The 19,486-nt window shown below is 42.1% G+C and overlaps 1 protein-coding gene and 1 long non-coding RNA gene across 3 annotated transcripts in view; one reads left to right on the top strand and one right to left on the bottom strand.

Moving 5' to 3' along the window:
- Window positions 1-253: 253 nt before the first annotated feature.
- On the bottom strand, window positions 254-9,753 carry LOC121144359. Its single transcript, XR_005881712.1, has 4 exons — window positions 9,142-9,753; window positions 7,033-7,235; window positions 6,364-6,475; window positions 254-908 (listed from the first exon to the last, which is right to left on the bottom strand). It is a non-coding gene; the product is annotated as an uncharacterized LOC121144359 (long non-coding RNA).
- A 46-nt stretch (window positions 9,754-9,799) lies between these two features.
- The window catches only part of Fam168a (family with sequence similarity 168 member A), a 121,660-nt gene continuing 111,973 nt past the window's right edge, over window positions 9,800-19,486 (top strand). The window contains exon 1 of one of the 2 annotated variants that reach the window (XM_005074007.4): window positions 9,800-10,059. The gene's annotated coding sequence lies outside the window, so the exon portion shown is untranslated. The remainder of the gene's footprint in view (window positions 10,060-19,486) is intronic. The other variant, XM_005074006.4, reaches the window with a different exon arrangement.

Genomic DNA, 19,486 nt, shown 5'->3' with positions numbered 1-19,486 from the left:
TGTGAGCCTCTGTACTTCCGGCACCCTTATGGGAAGAAGATGGGAGGCAGACGCAGGAGAATCTCTGGAAGTTCTGGTGCTAGCTAGCTTAGCACACACAGTGGGAAAACCTGCACAGTGATCGTATCGCAAACAAGGCGGACGATGAGGGCCACCAACCAAGGTCATCATCCCACCTTGTGCTGTGGCACACGAATACCTACACTCATACACATTCGCGTGCATTGCATGAAAACGCAAATAAAAACACAGAGAAAGAGCAACCCTTTAAACCACAAGGATACAGCTATTGGAGTTTAAAAACTGCCTGCCTGGGAAGAAAATGGCCGCGACAGTGTCCATGATGTCCCTGTAGCTGCAGTGTTCTTTATGAGGCCCCTTGCTGAGACACACGACAATGAAGGCGACCACTCCACAGCCTTTCTAATGCATCCAAACAGAATAAGTTAGACTAAGCTGAGCAGGTGTTCCAAGTGGGACAACTGAAGGATCCCACGGTGTCTCTAGTCCTGCATCTCCACATTAAGTGCCGGTCAAAGTGAAAAGCCTGAAGGACATGGTGGCAAAGGAAAGCTTTTCCCCACTGACGCCAGCTTCACCAAAAACAGTTGTCTAGATACCCTGGGGGTCCTCTGTCATTTTCGTCATTGTGAACGTCCACCTCGGAGAAATACCTCACACGGTGACGGCTGCATTTCCCTTCCATGAAACTGTTCTTTGAGTTAAGGGGAGTCCCGACAACCTTCTAGGTCAAAGCTAGCTAGGATATTGGAGATCACTCGCGGGTGGGATGATTGTCCATGTTGGGGAGAAATGTGTCTGCAAAAACCAAGATTCAGAGGCTCAGCCACGAAGTGCAAGAGCTTCTCAAAGCTTCAGTTTTCAGTCATCAGTGAAAGTTCGCAAACCTGGAACAACAGTAAAATGCTTACTGAAACAGAACTCAAGTTTATTGCCCTTTAAAGGGTTTCTTTTTTCCTTCCAGTGTTCCCCTAGTTTTAAGGTTAAAAAGCTCTTTTTTTTTTTTTTGGGTGAGGAATTTGGTTTGTATGCGTTATTCCTGGAAATTAATTGGTTAAACACAGCACCCCCCCCACAGATACACACACACACCAAGTAAGAATAAAAAAAAACCTCCCCAAAAAAACTACACATAAATGTGCATAGCAGCTTTATTGTATTTGTCATAGTGCAAACAACTGGCAACCCTCCAATGAGTGAATGATTAAACAGCCTCAGTCCATTTATATAGTGTAGTACTCTGCTGTTCAGTGACCAATACATGTTAACAATCTGGGTGGCTCTCAAGGGTGTCATTCTTCCGGACAGTGAGGAGTGTGCTTCTGAACCCACTTGACTATTTAAAATTTTTAAATTATTATTTGTTATGTGTGCACAGGGGTGCATATGGATGTTAGAGGACAATATCTGTGGTCAGTTCTCTTCTACCTTTCTGGGTGCTTCTATTTAATGTTTTGGATAGTGTAAGCCAGTAGGTGTGTAACAGTGAAGGAAGGCGTTTCAGTGGACATCATTTTTAGATCTTCTCTGACTCTAGTGTGTGTAAAAGCATCTTACCTTCCTATTGGTGTCAGCCCTAGGGGCTGCTATCATTCTCTGGTGGTCTAGAGACAGAATTGAAGAAATTCTAAATTTTAATTAGAAATTAGTAAAAGTTAAAGGTGGTTTCCTCTTCAAATAAAGGGACCCAACAAACATCCAAAACAGACTTCTCTGAATCTATCTGGAGGAATTAAAAATATTATTTCCTTTTACTGCTTTTTTATTGCATGGGTATATTTTATTTTTATGTATTTATTTATTTATTTATTTTACGAGAACGGGTTTCTCTGTATTGTTTTGGAGGCTATCGGTCCAGCCCGAACTCACAGAGATCCGCCTGCCTCTGCCTCCCGAGTGCTGGGATTAAAGGCTTGCACCACCACCGCCCAGCTGGATACTTTTTTTTTAATTGCATGGGTATTTTGGCTACCTATGTCTGTGTGCCTGGTATCTGTGGCGATCAGAAGAAGGTGTCTGATCACCTGGAACTGGAGTTACAGATGCTTGTGAGTTGCCATGTGTATATAGAAAATCAAACATTGGTCCTTTTTTTTTTTTTTTTTTTTTAATGAGACAGGGTTTCTCTGTATTGTTTTGGAGGCTATCAGTCTAGCCCCGCCTCGAACTCACAGAAATCCGCCTGCCTCTGCCTCCCGAGTGCTGGGATTAAAGGCGTGCGCCACCAACGCCCGGCCAAACATTGGTTCTTTGGAAGAGCAATTAGCACATTTAGCCTCTGAGCCAACCCCAAACTCTTATTTATTTATTTTATGTACATTGGTGAATTGCCTGCATGAATGTCTTTATGAGGGTATTGGATCCCCCAGAACAGGAGTTACGGATAGTCGTGAGCTGCCATGTGGGTGCTGGGAATTGAACCTCTGGAAGAGCAGTCAGTGCTCTTAACCCCTGAACCATCTCTCCAGCCCCATTTATTTATTTTTGTTTTGTGAGACAGTCTTAGTATGTGGCTTTGACTAGTTTGGAACTTGCTTTGTAAATAAGTCTGGTCTCCAACTAACAGCTCTGTCTGCCTCATCTTCCTGAGTGATGGGATTAAAGGTATGCGCCATCATACCCAAGACCCCTGCCCCTTTGTTTTTGTTTTTGAAGACTGGGTTTCTGTGAGTAGCCTTAGCTGTCCTGGAACTCATTCTGTAGATCAGACTGGCCTCAAACTCACTTAAATCTGCCTGCCTCTGCCTCCTGAGAGCTGGGATTAAAGACATGAGCCACCAAACCTGGCTTCTCCCTTCTGCTTTGAAGACAGTTTCCTATGTAGCCTTAGCTAACCTTGACATTTTCTTTTCTTTTCCTTTCTTTTTTTAAAAAGATTTATTTATTTATTTTTTACATATACACTTTTCTGCCTACATGCCAGAAGAGGGCACCAGATTGAATATTAGATGGTAGTGAGCCACCATGTGGTTGCTGGGAATTGAACTCAGGACCCCTGGAACAGCAGTCAATGCTCTTAACCTCTGAGCCATCTCTCCAGCCCAACCTTGACATTTTTAACCCTTACTATTTAGCCTCTAAGTACTAGGTTACAGTTGTATACCACCATGTGATCCCTCTATGTCTCAAGGACACAGAGCTTGCTCTGAGTTCAAAGGTAAAGCATTTGGCTAACATGTTCAAGCCCCAATACTGGACAAAAGTGAAAAATGTAAGTTTCTCTATGAAGTTATTAGATTTAGGGATCACCTAAATCCAGGATGATCCCATTTCAAAATCCTTATTTAATCCCATCTGCCTAGACACTATTTCCAAATAAGGTCACACTCCCAAGTATAAGCGTTATGATGTGGACATGGACATTTTTTGTTGTTTTGAGGGGGACACGATTCATATACAGTTGCAATTGGTATACTTATTTATTACATTTTATTTTATATGTGCATGTGTCCACTTGAATATAGTGTGTGTGTGTGTGTGTGTGTGTGTGTAGAAGGTTCTCTCTCTCCACCATGTGAGTTCCCAGGCTTGAACTTAGGTTGTCAAGCTTGGCAGCAGGAGCCTTTACCTGCTGAGCCATCTTGACAACTGGACTTTTATTTCTTTTATATTTATTGTATCTTATGTGTATGCGTGTTTTGTCTGCATGTAGGAATGTTCACTGTGTATTCTGGAACTGGAGTGAGGGACAGTTGTGAGCTGCCATGTGAGTGCTGGAAACCAAACCTAGGTTCTTTGCAAGAGCAACAGCTCTTAAGTATTGAGCCGTCTCTCCAGGCCCAGTCCTACTTTTTATTTTTTAAAGTTTGTATATTTGAGCAGCTTAATACGAAGGATTCTGCTAGACTTCAACTCCAACCCCTTCTCCCAAGTCGTCACTCTGCCAGCTCCTCATAGCATGACAGCATCCATTACCTCAGTTACCTTTATCTGTGGGAGGGGAGTCTACTGGGATGACCACATTCATGGACAAGAAAACAGACACAGGCGGCAAGCAACTTGAAGTCATGAAACTTTGAAGTGGCAGAAGCAAGAAGTGAGCCCAGTATGTCAAGCGTCTTCCCTCATGTTGCTATCACTGTGTGGGAGCATTCCTTGCTATGATGGCTTCCTAAAATTCCATTTATTTTCTACCTTTCACTTAATGTGTAATTTTGCATTTGAATTGATTATCTATATAGTCTATGTACTTTTGTGTTAACTGATTGATTCATTAATTCAATCACCCCAGGTCACAGAGATGAATCACACACCCTTGGGCCTTGCCATTGAGGGAGGAGGGTAGATAGTGAAGAGTGTGAGCCAGCCTTGGGAGCCCAGAGCAGACTCGCACCCAACAGGTCGATAGAGGCTTTCTGGTATCTGGTTCAGATCCTGAAGGATGAACAGGATGCAATGCTATTTGCTTACCATTGACTGTTGGAATAAAATATTAGAATGGGTACTTGCTACTCATGTATTGGATATCAGTGGTGTGTTATTTATTTCCTAACACTCTGGCATAGCAGTTCATGCAACAGTCTTCCATATAAATGGTAGTTTTCCATTTGCCCTAGTGTTATAAAATATATTCATGCCTTTGTCTCTATTTGGTCACAGGAAGCTCTTTCAGAGGTTTTTTTTTTTTGTTTTGTTTTGTTTTTTTTATTCGTGTGTTTTCTCTTGGTTAGCCTCTTTTTTTTTTTTTAAGATTTATTTATTTATCACGCATACACTGTTCTGCCTGAATACCAGAAGAGGGCACCAGATCTCATTACAGATGGTTGTGAGCCACCATGTGATTGCTGGAATTGAACTTAGGTCCTCTGGAAGGGCAGACAGTGCTCTTAACCTCTGAACCATCTCTCCAGCCCTTTGTTAGCCTCTTAAAAAAAAAAAAACTGAAAACTTAGCTTGGCAGTGGTGGCATATACAGTTAATTCTAGCACTCCCTTGGGAGGCAGAGGCAGGCTTATCTTTGTGAGTTTGAGGTCAGCCTGGTCTACAAAGTAAGTTCCAGAGCAGCTTCAAAAATACAGAGAAACCCTCTCTTGAAAAACAAACAAAAAAAATTTAACGGTGTATTTGAGGAAGCATAGACTGAAGGATTTAATAAAATAATAGATTTAGACACTAAAACAGCTGTTGGGTCATTAATAAAGACCAGTTCTAATGTATCCTTAATGTCTATTTTTCTTATGATTCCACAGTAAATTGTTGTGTTGCTGATATTATTATTATTATTATTATTATTATTATTGGGTTTCATGCAATTCAGGCTGGCCTTAATCTCCCATTTAGCTGAACTCTTACTCTTACTGACTGTACCTGTCATATGTGGGATGCCACCATGCCTGTCCTTAGAGACACTTTTTTTTTTAAACTCAGGGCCTTGAGCATGACAGGGTAAACATCCTTCCACCACCACAACCAGCACAATCCCCAGAGCAGTTGTAGAAATAAATTCCAAATTTGTATCAAGGCTTCCAGAGATGTTTTGCGAGATAGGTGCAAAATGCCCATCACATTACTAGGACAAATTCATTACAAAGTACAAATTAATCAGATGATGACAGGCAAAGGATAGTGTTTGGACCGTGTCATTTTGACTCTGAGTTTGTTTTCATAGGATTGTAGAAAAATTCCATATGGTAGAAATAATCAACATAAAAATAAAACCGACAGTGGCTAAAGCTCCATGTGGTACAATTTACTATGGATGGAAAAGCAGACTGAATGATCTTGTCTTTGTGAATAACACTGAACACTGCAAAGCTGGCCCCTGGGAAAATTCCTTTTAGTAGAAATGACAAAATTAAAGCCAACAGTGCTGAAATTGCGCAAAGGAAAAGGTAGATTTGATGGAAATAATTACTAACAAAGAAATATCATAATGGCTGAAACAATAATTAATAAAATTCAATAAAGAGAAAAGAACAGTTTGAGGAATCCACTTACCTATTTTGTTTTGGTTTTTGAGACATGGTTTCTTTGTATAGTCCTTGTTATCCTGTAACCAGTCTGGCCTCGAACTCAGAGATCTGCCTGCCTCTGCCTCCTGAGTGCTGGGATTAAAGACATGAGCCACCATGTTCAGCCTTACTTTTTATAAAATAGAGACAAGAAAGTCTTGGGGCTGGAATGATGGCTCAGTGATTACAAACACTGGTTGTTCTTCTAGAGGACCTGGATTCAATTCCCAGAACCTACATAGTAGCTCACAATTGTCTGTAACTCCCATTCTAGGAGATCCTAAACCCTCTTGACTTTCAAGGGCTCATACACATGCAGGAAACAACACTTATAGCCATAAAAATAAATAAATAGTTAAAACAAAATAAAACTTCATTGTAGGAAGCTAACCTTGAACTCTGATTCTTTTGTTTCCACGTTCCAACTTCTAGAAGCATATACAAGCATCACGACTCTTGGCTTTCATTTTATTTTATATTATCTTCTTACAGGGAAATCCTATCTGGAAAAACAAAACAACAGCAACAATAGCAGAAAAACCAACCAACTGAACAAGCAAAAAACCCCTGAAGACTGGGGAATTAATTCTCTCCTTCTACACTCTTGAGGCAAGGTCTCTTTAGTTTCTGCAAAGGTGCTTTGTACTCCAGCCTAGAGGGTTCAGGAGTGCTGGGTGGTTTTCCATCTCTGCCTCCTGAGTGCTCAGATCACAGGTGCTCATTATCACACATGCTTTTTATGTAGTAGGTTTTGGGTATTAAACTTGGGTATCATATCAGGCTCGCCTTAACCTGCTGAGCCATCTCCCCAGCCCAGAGACAGGATTTCTCTGTATTGTTTTGGAGGTTGTCCTGGAACTATCTCTTGTAGACCAGGCTGGCCTCGAACTCACAGAGATCTGCCTGCCTCTGCTTACCGAGTGCTGGGATTAAAGGCATGCACCACCACCAACGCCCAGCAGAAAAATATTTTTAAAGTGAAGATACATTTCATTCATTCCACAGACAATGGCTTGTGGGGTAGTGTTGTAGACCCTTTACAATAATCATGCTCACTTACCTTGTGCACAATGAGCAACTGGCTCACAGATCAGAAACCACCAGGAGAAGAATAAGACATAAGGTGGGCTGGAGAGATGGCTCAGCGGTTAAGAGCACTGACTGTTCTTCCAGAGGTCCTAGTTCAATTCCTGGCAACTACATGGTGGCCCACAACCACCTTGAATGAGATCTGGTGCCCTCCGCTGGCATGCAGGCAGAAGACTGTATACACAATAAATAAAATATTAAAAAAAAGAATAAGACATAAGGAAAATCAGTGTGTCTAAAATGGACTCTATGGAAGGTATGACTGGCTTGGGTTTGGAGAATGTGTAGGAATAAAGAGAAAGCTGGGTGCACGTGGCACACCTGTATTTCCAGCACTGGAGAGTGGAAGACTGAGAATCAGGCTTTCAAGTCCTGTTTCGATACATAGCCAGTTCCAGTCCACACTGGGCTATGTGAGACTTTGGAGTAGGGGGAAAAAGCCCAGAAAAAGAAATAATTTGAGAAGAGAAATTGAGAGTTCCTTGCTCAATATATATATATAATTGTGATGGCTAATCTTGCTAATTTGAGGGGATTTAGGACTACTATGGAAAAACAAGTATCTGGGCATGTCTGAGGGGTTATCTAGATTAGGTTCAATGAGGTGGGAGGACTCACCCTAAATGTGGGCTGTACCTTGGGATGGGGTTCCTAGACTGAATAGAAAGGAAAAGGTGCTTTCTGAGCACAAGCATCTCCCTCTCATGTGACCTGTTCCTACTGCCAAGCTGTATGGACTGAAGGTTTTTATTGTTGTAATGAGGGATAGTACCGCCAGAGGCATCTGGAAGAATTCAGAGCAGAAAGACAAAGCAATAGGCTGAACATGGCCAGCAGACTGGACTTGGCCGTGAGATGAGGGAGCGGTGGGGAGAAGAAGAGAAACAGTTGACCAAGAGAGAGAGAGAGCAAGAGAACACATAGTCAAAATAGCAAGGGCACAAGGGAATGAGAAGCTGCAGGCAGGGCCACAAGCTGGAGAAATTTAGGATGGGGGTAGGCTGAGAAGAGCCATGATGCCAGTATGGACTCTGTAACAGGTTCTTCTGATACAGAAGGAGTATGGAGGCCAGAATATGCTTTGGTAAGCTAATAGGCACCACAGATAGCCATTTGAGCGAAGTTGCTTTTGGACCTGACAAATAATCTTTCCTAAGGTGAAAGTAAGTCAAAATAAACCCTTCCATCTGTGCTGTGGTGGTGTATACAGAGGCAGGTGGATCTCTGTGAGTTCAAGGCCAGCCTGGTCTACAAAGTGAGTTCCAGGACAGCCAGGGCTACACACAGAAACCCCAAACCTGTCTTGAGCATCCCTCCCTCCAAAAGAAACACCAAACAAACAAACAAACAACCCAAAAAACAAACAAACAAACAAAACCCCTTCCTTCCTTTCATCAGTTGCAGTAGTCAGGTATTTTGCCTGAGCATCCAGAGAGGTAACTAGTACCGTCCATAACCACCATCTTTTAAATAGCAGATCTACTGAGTTTACAGAAAGACACAGTCCTAAAGCACCATTCTGGAAACGGGGGACCAAGGAAAGTTTCTAGGTGGGAAAGAGGTTGTTGTATTGGGAGATAATACATTTTTTTTTCCTTTGGAAATAGCCTTTCAGTTAAAAAAAAAAAAAGGTGTGTATTCTGTTAAACAATGCAGGAAATACAAAATAAGTAACTTGAAACCTAGCAATCTTTTTTCTTTTTTCAAATCTAATCACTGATAACATTTTGGAGAATCTCTTTCCTGAAACCGTTATGCTTTTATATTCTCAAACTTCAAATAAATTGAACCTATCTAGTCGTGCAGTTTTTGTAATCAATTTGCCCCTCCGAGAGCAAACTGTGAAAAGCCTTCCACGTCTAAAGATATTTATCAGCATTTCAAATGGCTGCTTAGCACTATGTTGTATGGATGCATCACCGTTTGTTGAATCAGTCCATATTGATGGATATCTCCATCTTTCCCACCTCCTATTCAACAACCTCCTCTAATAACCTTGATCTCTTTCCTAAGCATTTCGATCATTTTTGCAGATTAAATACTTGTAAGTAATGTAAATGTAAACAAATGTCCTTTTTACATGAGGATTCAAGTGGCAGAATCGTCCTCTAATTTGCAGGGAAGACAGTGGGGCAGCTGCTGTGTTAGTTCTGGAGAGACAGCGACAACGGAGATGTGGAGGAGAGTACAGAATTACAGGTGATGTAGCCCATCTAGGCCCAAGCTCTGTGGGCTGGAGTAGTCCTTCCCCCTTTCCTCTCTTTCACTTCTTTTTCTTAACATGGAGGAAGAACTGAGAACTGCAAATCCCAGCATTTCGCAAGGACCATACTCCTGGGAACTGTAGTACCGGGTCTCAGAGGGGTCCGGAAGGAGAGGATGGGCAGCTTTGTGCGGCATGCTGGGAGGTGTAGTCCTTCGGGATGAAGCGAGTGTTTGTGTAGGTTGGAGACGTAGAGAGTTTTGTCTCATGGAGATGAGGCTGCAAAAATATCCGACTTCCTTCTCAAGCGGTCTTTGGGTCTACAAAAGTCTCCAGTGGACAGTCGGCTTCATTCCATTGTCTGTGACCCGAGAGGGTGCGGCCCCAGGAACGGCACGCGGTTGGAAGATGCAGGCCGCGCAGGGCCGCGGCAGAGCATGCCGGGAGTTGTAGTCCAGGAGCTCTGAGGCTGTGGGACGTGTCGGGACGGCTCGCGGGCTCCTCCTCCCCCGCCCTTCTCAGCGGTCCCCCGCCCCCTCCCTCCGCCTCCTCCTCTCTTGCCTGCAGCCGAGCGTCCCCTCCCCCACTGTCGGGTTTCTCCGCGGCTACTGCAGAGGATTCAGAGCCGAGTAGCTGAGGAGAAGGAGGAGGAGGCTCCCGTCCCTGCGCGCCATCCACCACCCTACTGGACACGGACGAGAGAACGAGAGCGTCGCCGCTGTAGCCTCCGGAGAAGACAAGGGCACCGCCGCCTCAGCTGCCGCCGCCGCGGTTTTCGCTTGCAGCAGCTCGCCGGTGAGGAGACCCCCGCCCCCCGGCCCGCTCCTGTGGAGCTTGGGCTGGTGGCGCCGGCGAGAATGAGGGTGGGGGCCGTGGGGCCCCCCGCGCCGGCTGGGGGGAGGGGACCGAGGTGGCGATGGAACGGCGGGCTGGTGGGGGAGACTTGTCCGAGCGCGGGCTGGGGGTTGGGTGAGGGTGGGACACCAGCAGGTCAAGGGAGGGTAGCGGGGGAGGGGGGCGACTTTACAAGGAGGGATAACCAGACCTGGGACAGGAGCATGGTGTGGGGGTATCGAGGTGGAATTTTGGATTGTCTTGGGGCGAGGTGGAAGGTGAGACCGGAGTGGGATGTCTTTTAATGGGGGAGGGGACTGAATGAAGGTGAAGATTTGGGGTTGGCCTAAAGCAGTTGACAGCTTGGGATCAGAGCTGGGGTGGGGGATAAGGAGATCTTTTCAATGCGGAGTGGGAAATAAACGTTGGATGGGACTCCGGGGATTGCTAATTCTGGAAGGTGGGGTTTGGGGTGGACCTGGGGAAGACTGATGGAGGAGCTGGGGGTGAGGGGTTTGGCATGGGTTGAGACCGAAGCTTGAAGTGGCTTCTGGGGATGGTGGAATTTGCGAATCCTTAAGGAAGTAGCTTGGATTTGGAGAGAACAGAAGAGGTAGAATTTATTTGGGGTTTTCTTGGGGTCGGCTGCTGGAGGTTGGAATATGGGTTGGGAGTCGCGGAGAAGGAGACTTCCAACTACAGGAGATGGTTGGTAAGCTGCCAGGAGGGAGTAAATTGTAAGTTGGGCCCCAAATAGGAGGGCAGGGATTGAAATTGGGGATGAGGGCACAGTGGAAAACGATTTAGGGTGTTTAAAATCACTGGAGGGAGCAAGGTGGCTCCCGTGGGTGTAAGTTGGAGGCAGAGGGTATGTAAGACTCCTTAGTCAGAAGGACTCACTGAAAGGATACTGGCAGGTGGTGAGCAAGGTTAGGGGAGGGCATCTTAAAGAAAACGTCTCTGCTAGTTTAGCAGAAGTAATGTCTGATGAGCTGGTTACCTGTGGTGTGGTGGCAGAGGGGGAATTTAAGACTTGGAGACCCAGCCTGTGGGTAGGTTGGGACAGAGAGGATGGAGAGGGCCAGTGAGCAGTGCTGGGAAGGAGTCGGAGGCTTTTTTAGGAAAGGATGTCCTCCAAGACATGCCAGAGGTTTAGGGGTTAGAACACTTAGCATCCATGGTTGCTTTGGTGAGAGATAATAATAATAAGGTCATTAGAAGGGTCTTTCACAGGGGAGAGAAAGTACGGTAAAGATTCTCCTAGGGGATGTCTTATGCTGTCAATGTGACCTTTTTGTTTGGTTTATGTTGGTATTGTCTGGAAATAACAGCCCAAGGGTAAAGTTTTGAGAGAATCTTCATTTAAGGTGGAATTAACTGAGCCGGGGAGGGGGGTGTCTTGCAATTCCTGTGTCATAAAGAGAAACTCCTCGAGGGTGGAGGAACCCACTCTCATGAAAGGGGGGAAAAGGTGAAACCGTTTCTGCCTTCTCCTTTCCCTCCTCTCTCTGGCACACTGAAAACTAGTTCTGGAATTTGTCATTTAAATGGACTTTGATGAACTTGAGGTTGTTAAGGGTGTATTCTTGCTTGAGAACTGATTAATGATACTGAAAAATAGGAAGACTGAATTTATTTTCTAGGCAGGCAAGGTGCACTAGGCAAAAAGAGGTTAGCAAGCCCCACCTCTCCCCAATAAAATTGATTGCTTGAAGACTCCATTTATTGGTGTCCTGGTTTGCAAGGCAATTAGGCCCATCATTGTACTGCAGACTAATAATCCTGAGATGAGTCTTGGCATTACCATTATGTAAACAGAGAAGACAGGAAATATGGAAATGTAATAAATATTCATGGATAAGATGATTTGTTACTGATGGACTTGTTCATTTGATTCTTTTTTGACACTGCTGTTTCTATAGATTGAATTTTCTTTTAAAGGAATTCAAGTGATCAGAGTTCTGTCAGGCGTGGATAAATGAAGTAAATGCAGCCATATTTTGTTTTTAAGGGGATGGCGTTGATATAGGCAGGTTGCACTAACTACAAAAACAGTAGCTCCATCCAGTCATCAGAAATGTGGTTTAAAGCTTAGAGGTAAGTTTATTCTTGTGGTAGAACCCTGATGATGGAAGGTAGAGAGGAGTGTAAAGAGACGGAACATCTTCTTTTCTTCTTGGTTTATTTTTATTTTATGTGCATTGGCATGCCTGAATGTATGTCTTTGTGTGGGTGCTGGGAATTGAGTCTGGGTGAGGGGAACATCGTTAGGGAAACAGTTTTCTGGGTTTAATTGCATTAAGTGTGATATGTTAAACTTGGAGTGGCTGTTGATTGGAGCTCAGTCTGAGGGAAAATGAGGAGAAATGGAAAGAAGATAAGATTAATACCAATAGGAATTAAAAAATTTTTTTTGTTAAAACTTTAGTGTTTAGCTACAAACCAAACCATTTTCCTTGGGTTTCATAATTGACCACATAAAGATGCTCATAGTCTTTAAAAATTTTTCCCCCAAAATAGGAGGAGCGATGGAGGGATAGACATTCTTGCAATTGGAAGTGTGGGTGTGTTTGTTTGTTTTTGGATGCTTTCTGTATTCTAATTTAAAAAAATCAAGCTTGAGCAGTTACCTGTAATACAGTGAAAATGTAATCTAACCAATGAGAGCATTTCTCCTCATCATTTTACTCTGGGGTCTAGACATTGCTTTTGTGAATTAGCTGATGTTAAAGCCCTAGTTTTTGAAGGCTCAAAATGAAAGATAATCACCTGGGAGAACTGTCTTGTGGATTTATTTTTCCTCTAGTCATGGTTACCTGTGCAGTAGTGAAGCAGACACCGTTGAAAAGTGGAGAACAGGTGGAGAGATTGGTAGACAGAAGCCTGGGGAAAGTGAAGGAAGGGTTCATGAATTTAGGAGTCAAGGGTTTTGACTTTAAACCCCAACTCTGATTCCAATATTTAAAAGAGGATTGATTTCAGTAAAGCCATACAACCCTTTTTATACTTAGTGGTAATTATTGTGCAACATTTTGAATACATTGAAGGTCTTGAATAGTATGTTTAGCTATGGTTAAAATGGCAAAACAAAACATTCATACTACACAAAGGCTGTCAAAGGAAACAGACGAGTTCATGTCTTAAATGCTATACACAGATGCAGACACACACACACACACACACACACACACACACACACACACACACACACACACACACAGAGTATGTTCACTGTTTAGTGCCTGCTCAGTGCTAGGGGAGATGGAGATGAACTAAAAGCAGTTGTCAAGCCGGGCGTTGGTGGCGCAGGCCTTTAATCCAGCACTCAGGAGGCAGAGGCAGGTGGATCTCTGTGCTCTGTGAGTTTCAGGCCAGCCTGGTCTACAAGAGCCAGTTCCAGGACAGCTTCCAAAGCTACACAGAGAAACCCTGTCTTGAGAAGCAAAAAAAAAAAAAAAAAAAAAAAGCAGTTGTCAGGAGCTTTCAGTGTCATGGGAAGGACAGACTGTTTTAAGTTTAGAAGTGAGCAAAATAAATGTGTGGATTCTGAAGCTTACTCACTGCTACTAGATATGTGACCTTGGACACAATGAGATAATCTGTAAAGTGAGGATAATAGAGTTAACCTCATTAAGATTGTTTTGTGAGTTAAACAGAATAAGCTAAGAAAGCATTTAACACAATTTTATGTAGTGACTATTAAGACAATATTAGTTTTCATAGAGAGATGGGCAGAAGCTAGAATGGTGAATGGTTATGTTACCCTGCCACTGAGGTATTATGGCATTTTTGTTTTGTTTGTTTATAAAGAAGTTATTGTTTTATGTTATTTTGAAACCACAATTAATCTACAGGTTGTATGTTTGTAGTTTAGTTACCTTAAGCAGTTCATTAAATGTCAGAAAAAGCTAGCTGTTAGTTTCATAATCTAAAAATAACAACTATGCTGTTAAGAGTAATAAAGAGTAAGTGCTTTGTTTAAGGCATGCATCCAATAAGTGCCAGAGTGTGGGTTTTTTTCTAGAATTCTGATTCCCTAACCCTGACCATACCTTTTTAAATTATGAAATGGCTCATATGCATAAAGGTGTATTTAACACAAATCCACAATTTGGAATAACAAGTTGAGGCAGGCATGGTGACACACACTTTTAATTCCAATTTTTGGGAGGCAGCCGCAGGCTGATTTCTGACTCTGAAGCCAGCCTGATTTACAAAGTTGAGTTCCAGGACAGCTAGGGCTGTTACACAGAGAAACCCTGTCTTGAAGAAAACAAAACAAAACAAAACAAACCAACCAAACAAAAACAACCACACAAACAAATAAAAACCTCACAACTTGAAGACCTGTGTACTCAGTACTCACTACCTTACTTTATAAAAATGAGATTTCTAGTGCTTTTGTTATTTAAAGATGGTATTCTGCTGTATAGCCCAAGAACAATCCTGCCTCAGCCTCCTAAATAAGTTATGGGCTTCCTGCCTTTAACCCAGATCAAATCTAGGACCTTGAACATGCTAGGCAAAGTCTTGTGCCGCTGAACGACATGGAGTCAGGGGTTGGTGTTTTGGGAGGCCTTGTCTCCTGCCTGATTAAATCTTCCTTCTTTTTTTATTTTAAGATTTATTTATTTATTATGAATACAACATCCTGCCTCCATGTCTCTCTGCACACCAGAAGAGGACACCAGATCTCATCATAGATGGTTGTGAGCCACTATGTGGTTGCTGGGAACTGAACTCAGGACCTCTGGAAGAGCAGTCAGTGCTCTTAACCTCTGAGCCATCTCTGTAGCCCCCTAAATCTTCCTTCTTCTTTCTCCCTTCTTCCTGAATTTTATGTGAACCAGCCTTTCCTTTCCCTTTTTTTCTTTTTTGCCTTATTTTTATTTTTAACTGTAAAAAGTTTTATCTTTTCTATTGTTGAAATAATACATACACTTAGAATAAATAGGAGATTACAAAAAAGTAAAAAGGCAAAATTAGTGTGTATTATCTCTTTACCATTTAATTTCTTGATCCTTCCCTCTCTTCAGACCAGAGTTTCCCATAGGTTATATACTTAAACACTAACAGTGCCCATAAAACTTTCTATTGTGCATGTATACAGACAGTAAAGAATATGGATACACTTCCTACTCACAAACAGTTAAAATTGTCTCTTCTGTGTTTTGTCCTAATTTAAAGGAATTACGATACCATCCTGTGGTTACTCAAGACAAGGGTCTATGGGGTATATTCTTGTCACTTTCCCATTTAAATCTCTCCCTTGGCTCCTTTACACAACATTCATGGGCATCTACGACATGTGCCTATCTGCAGTGTAGTGTACACTCCTGGATTATCTCTCATCACTCATAGTACTGATTACCAAGCACTATGTAGTTGCTGAGCTGTATTGATGTTTCATAACTTTGCTTTTGACATTTTTCCTTTTGTTCATCCTTTTAGATATTCCTTAAGAAATCTTTGAGAGCGGCTAAGGTTGTCATACAACAAAGTGCCTCTACTTTGTACCCAGGGAACATCTAGTGCATGTCCCTGATAGTACTGGACTGACTTTAGGAAAATCTAATTCTTTAATTAGTGTTTATTTATTATTGCTTTATTTTGAGGCAGGCCTCTCTATTATGTAGCTCTAGCTGCCTTGTAACTCACTATATAGAGATCTGTCTGCCTCTACTTCCCCGGTGCTGGGATTAAAGGTGTGCCTTACCATATCTGGCCTTTTTATTATTTTTTAATTTTATATATAATATAATATATAATTCATATATATATATGGGTGTTCGTTTGCACATGCCTGTGGAGGATAGAAGGAAGGTACTGGTACTGGGGTTTTGGATGGCTATGAACCACTATGCTCACCACTTTTTTTTTGAGACAAGGTCTCATTGAACTTGAAGCTTACTTTCCTCCTACAGTCCACTCATTTGGCTATCTAACAAGCTTCTGGGACTGCCTGTCTCCCTCCAACCCTGCAATGCTAGGTGTGTATAGCCATGCCTGGCTTTTCTGTGGGTGCATTGCATTTGAACTTAGGTCCTCTTGCTTTCACTGCAAGCGTTCTTTTTTTTTTTTGGTTTTACGAGACAGGGTTTCTCTGTATTGTTTTGGAGGCTGTCGGTCCAGCCCGGCCTCGAACTCACAGAGATCCGCCTGCCTCTGCCTCCCGAGTGCTGGGATTAAAGGCGTGCGCCACCACCGCCCGGCCACTGCAAGTGTTCTTACCCATTGAACTATCTCCCAAACCCCATGCTGTGTTTTTTCTTAGATATAAACATTTTGAAGGAAACATGGGCTGACATATTTTTCATAGTAAGTGTCAGTCTTTGGCTAATTTGAGATTATGATCTGAATTTAAATTTGCATTTTGATAATTTCTTAACAATTTCTGCTGATCATATTTCTTTTCTAGCACTGTTTTGTAATTTTATATGCATTTTAATTTCCTAACTTGTTTTCATGCCTTACGTTGATATTAAAAATCACCATCTGTATATACAGTTTATATTTACAAATAAAATATGTGAGTGCTATTTATATTTATGCAAATACTATTAAATTATTATTGGATTTGTAGTACAAACAATGCTTGCATGGCACTAGTTCACTTTAAGGATAAAGGGATCAAAACTCAAGAGTAAATTTTCTTAGGCTTTAGGATAAGTAGTGGCTAAAAGTAGACAAAACAGTCTTAATTGTTGAGTATCTGTTGTGAGTAATATTGTGTATGTTTTCTGTCCTCCATATATAGTTTAATTCTTACATTTCTATTGTATAAAGAATTGTGCCTATGTATTAAAGACTCAAACAGTTTAGGCCTATAGGAATTAGGTAGTTTATATTTGGTTATATAGCTAGTAAGAGAAAACTTGGTCTCCATGGGCATGGTGGTGCATGCCTTTAATCCCAGCATTCATGAGGCAGAGGCAGGCAGATCTCTCTCAGTTCTAGGCCATTGAAAGTTACAATGTGAAACTCTGTCTCAAGGTAAAACAACTTGGTCTGCATTTTTTCAAAGTCTTTGGTCGGCATTTGAGGAATCCTTGCCTAGCAGTGTAAAACCTTGTGTTTGATCTCCAGCTGCTGAAAAACAAAACAACCCTAAGAAATCCTGTTTTTTTTTTTTTTTAATTTTGAGACAGGGTCCCTTTGTGTAGCCCTGACTGTTTGGTTTGTAGACCAGGTTGGCCTTGAACTCAAAAAGATCTGCCTGCCTCTGTTTCCTAAGTGCTGGGATTAAAGATGTGCACCACCACTGACTGGCTGTTCTTTTAAAGTTACTGTATGTAAAGCATCCTGGTTTTAACCTACTTATATTCTTTTTTGTTGCTGTATCCCTTAGGGTCATTTACAAATAATAGAAATTTCTCAGAGTTCTTTATATATATATTTGGGTTTTTTTAGATAGGTTTTCTCTGTGTAACAGCTCTGGCTGACCTAGAACTGGCTCTGTAGACCAGGCTGGCCTTGAACTCGAAGGTATCTGCCTGCCTCTATCCCCCAGGTACGGGGATTAAAGATGGGTGGCATCACTGCTGACTGTTTCTCAGAATTCTTGAGGCTAGGAGGTCTAAGATGGTGATACCAGCAGATTTGGCATCTGGAAAGGACTCTTTCTTTGTTTTCAGGGTGATTCTTTGTTGATGTGCCCTCTGGGAGGGATCAAAGCTGTGTCTTCCTGGGGTTGAAGGGCCAAATGAGTTAGGTGTAGGAGGCTCCTTTTACACTGTTGTAAGCCCATTCACAAGTGTGGAGCCCTCATGACTTCACTTCCCCGGAATCCTTGCCTCGTTTTTTAGTTTTGGTTTTTTTGAGATAGGGTTTCTCTGTGTAGCTTTGGATCCTATCCTGGAGAATCCCTGGCTCTTAATACCACCTTAGATAATAGGGTTTTAGTGTCAACAGGAATTTTGAAGGACACAAATATCTGAACTATAGCAGTGAGTGCATATTTATTTAGAAAACGTAAATTGAAAAAAAATGCTTCCTTTCGTGCACACACCTGTAATTCCAGGATTTGGGAAGTAGAGGCAGAAAGATGAATTCAACTTCATCTTTGGTTCCATAGCAAGTTGGAGCCTGTTTAAAAAGTAAAAAAAACAAAAACAAAAACAAAACCAGGCAGTGGTGGCATACTCCTTTAATCCCAGCACTTGGGAGGGTGAGGCAGGTTGATCTCTGTGAGTTCCAAAACAGCCAGGACTACATACAGAGAAATCCTGTCTTGAAAAATCCCCAAAACCAACCAAACAAAATAGAAAAAAAAACCCCATTTATTTCTAATCTTTTAAATATTTGTCTGGATTCTTGTATGCTTCTGAATTTAGCCAGTTGCCATAGTTTATTTTGTGGAGTATATAAAGAAAACCCAGGTATGTGGGTTAGAAAAGGAAGGAATGCTGTAACCCCAGTACTTGAGAGGCTGACTTGATGACACAGAAGACCGAGTACCAAAAGCAGGCAAGTGAGTAAACAGTCCCAGGAATACTTTTTAATTTATTTATTAGATAGTTGTGAATATTTTTGATGCTATACAACTATAGTAGTTTCTTTTTAAAAAATTTTTTTTTCAAGACAGGGTTTCTCTGTGTAATCCTGACTGTCCTAGAACTTGCTCTGAAGACCAGACTGGACTCCAACCAAAATTTAGAATCTGCCTGCCTCGGCCTTCCAAGTGTTGGGATTAAAGATGTGTACCAATACCTCCCAGCTTAGGTTAGTTTTTTGATGAGGGTTTTCTTGATTTATAGGTAGCTACTTCTGGCTGTGTGATCACATATGTGGGTGGTAATGGTGAGTGTGCTTGCTCTCATGAGAACATAGTAAAGTTTTTTGATATCTTTTGTCCTTTTTTTCCCCAGACGGGGCTTGATTTTTGTTCCAGCTTGCCTGGCTTGGAACTCACAGAAATCCATCTGCCACTGTCTCTTTAGTGCTAGGATTAAGGCATGAACCACCATGTCTATCCAGTCTGTCTTAAATTTTATATATATATTTGAGTGTGTGTGAACTCACTGCTCACTGTGAAGATCAGAGAGTAATTTGGGGAGAGGTAGTTTTCTCCTAATGTGTATATTCCCCGAGTCAAACTCAGGTTGTCAGCTTGACAGAGAGCACTTTTACCCACTGAGCCATCTTGCCATCTTGTAGGTCCCTTTTTTATCTTTTTGAGACAGGGTTTCATGTGGCCTAATTGACTTCAAACTTGCTGATTGATTCTCCTGCCTCTGCCACTCAAGTGCTGAGATTATAGGTATGTGACACGTGGCCCTGTCTCTGGTGTCTCTTCTTAATAAGTGTGCTAATTTCATCATTAGTGTACACTAAACCTCATCTACACTTCATTATAAATAATTTAAACCTAACTTTCCCAAAGGCTCCA

Source organism: Mesocricetus auratus, unplaced genomic scaffold (genome assembly GCF_017639785.1).
Source record: "Mesocricetus auratus isolate SY011 unplaced genomic scaffold, BCM_Maur_2.0 Super-Scaffold_4256, whole genome shotgun sequence".
NCBI lineage: Eukaryota > Metazoa > Chordata > Mammalia > Rodentia > Cricetidae > Mesocricetus > Mesocricetus auratus.
The sequence above is the reverse complement of the archived record's forward strand: the minus strand, read 5'-3'. Positions and strand labels throughout refer to the sequence as shown.